Source organism: Mus caroli, chromosome X, assembly GCF_900094665.2.
Source record: "Mus caroli chromosome X, CAROLI_EIJ_v1.1, whole genome shotgun sequence".
Lineage (NCBI taxonomy): Eukaryota > Metazoa > Chordata > Mammalia > Rodentia > Muridae > Mus > Mus caroli.
The window spans coordinates 144,290,579-144,292,643 of NC_034589.1; positions in this window are offsets into that span (position 1 = coordinate 144,290,579).

A 2,065-nucleotide genomic window follows, 5' to 3' on the forward strand; every position below is an offset into this window, starting at 1 on the left:
TTGAGAGTTTTACTGGCTATAGTAGTCTGAGCTATCATTTGTGTTGTCTTAGGGTCTGTATGACATCTGCTCAGGATCTTCTAGCTTTCATAGTCTCTGGTGAGAAATCTGGTGTAATTCTGATAGGCCTGCCTTTATATGTTTCTTTTCACTTACTGCTTTAAAAATTCTTTCTTTGTTTATTACATTTGGTGTTTTGATTATTATGTGACAGGAGGAATTTCTTTTCTGGTCCAGTCTATTTGGAGTTCTGTAGGCTTCTTCTATGTTCATGGGCATCTCTTTCTTTATGTTAGGGACATTTTTTTTCTATAATTTTGTTGAAGATATTTAATGGCCCTTTAAGTTGGAATCCTCATTCTTTTCTATACCTATTATCCTTAGGTTTTGTTTTCTCATTGTGTCCTGGATTTCCTGGATGTTTTGGGTTAGGAACATTTTTGCTTTCTACATTTTCTTTGACTGTTGTGTTTTCTATGATATCTTCTGCACCTGAGATTCTCTCTTTTATCTCTCGTATTCTATTGGTGATGCTTGCATCTATGACTCCTGATCTCCTTCCTAGGTTTTCTAACTCCAGGGTTATGCCCCTTTGTGATTTCTTTATTGTTTCTAGTTTCATTTTAGATCCTGGATGGTTTTGTTCACTTACTTTGCCTGTTTGATTGTTTTTTTTTTTTTTTTTTTTTTTTTTTTTGTAATTCTTTAAGGGATTTTTGTGTTTCCTCATTAAGGGCTTCTAGCTGTTTTCTTGTGTTCTCCTGTATTTCTTTATGGGAGTTATTTATGTCCTTCTTAAAGTCTTCTATAATCATCATGAGAAGTGACTTTAGATCTGAACCTTGCTTTTCCAGTGTGATGATGTATCCAGGGCTTGCTCTGGTAGGAACATTGGGTTCTGATAATGCCAAGTAACCTTAGTTTCTGTTACTATGTTCTTATGCTTGCCTCCTTTCATCTGGTTATCTCTAGTGCTAACTGCCTTGGCTATATCTTCCTGTCCTTCCTGTGATCCTGGTTATGTCAGAACTTTTCAGAGTCAATCTGTTTCTGTGATCCTGTGATTCTGTGACCCTGTGATCCTGAGATACTGGGTGTGTCCAAGCTCCTGGGAGTCAAACTGCCTCTGGGCCCCTGGGATCCTGGTATGACCAAGGTCCTGGGATCCTGTTATCCTATGATCCTGGGTGTGTTAGAGCACCTGAGAGTGCATCTTCCTATGGGTGTTGTGGGACTGGCTGCGGAGTTTGTGCCCAAGGTTTGCTCAGACAGACCGGAAAGAACCTGTGCCTCTGGTCTGGTGGAGTTCCTGTGTGCCTGGGTCCTGCTGGTCCCAGTTAATCCTGATGTTGGGAAGAGATGTTGTGAAGAGATGTTGTGTCATCATAACCTCTGATCCTATGATCTTGGGAGTGTTAGAGTGCCTGGGAGAGGAGCTTCCTCTGTGTATTGTGAGCTATTGGCTTTTTTGATTTAGGATTTGAATATAGTTTGTTTTTCATAAACATCTTGAACAAATATTAGTGGATAAGTCATTGGAATACACACATTATAAATGCCAGCATGGAACTGAGGTTAGTAACTGCTAAAATCTGACCCAGAGGAACTTCTCGTAGAGCTGTAACTCTATATTCAAGGCACATGAATGGCTGTGAGGACTGACGTGAGATCAGAGGCTATAAAGAGATCAGTCTTCACTGAATTGGATCTTGAGATCCACATCAGCATCTCTCCCATCCATTCATAATGTGAGTTATTTATAGGCATAAAAACTCGGAGATTAAATATTATTTTAGTGCTTTGTCATTAGGTCTTTAAACTTAAAACAGTGGCTAAATGTTGAGTGGACAGATGGCCAACTCACATTAGTGAAAGCTAATTGTTCAATTTTTAGGAATTTCAAAATCAGTCATTGAAGTCTGAGTAACATGGAACAGTCTGTCTTACCTCTCATCTCACCCCACTTCCAAGAGAGCAACTTGATATAATTTATTACCATGCCACTGGGCATGAAATTTCTTGTATATGCAAAGATAAACTTGCAATTAGAGTTCTTTTTTTTTTT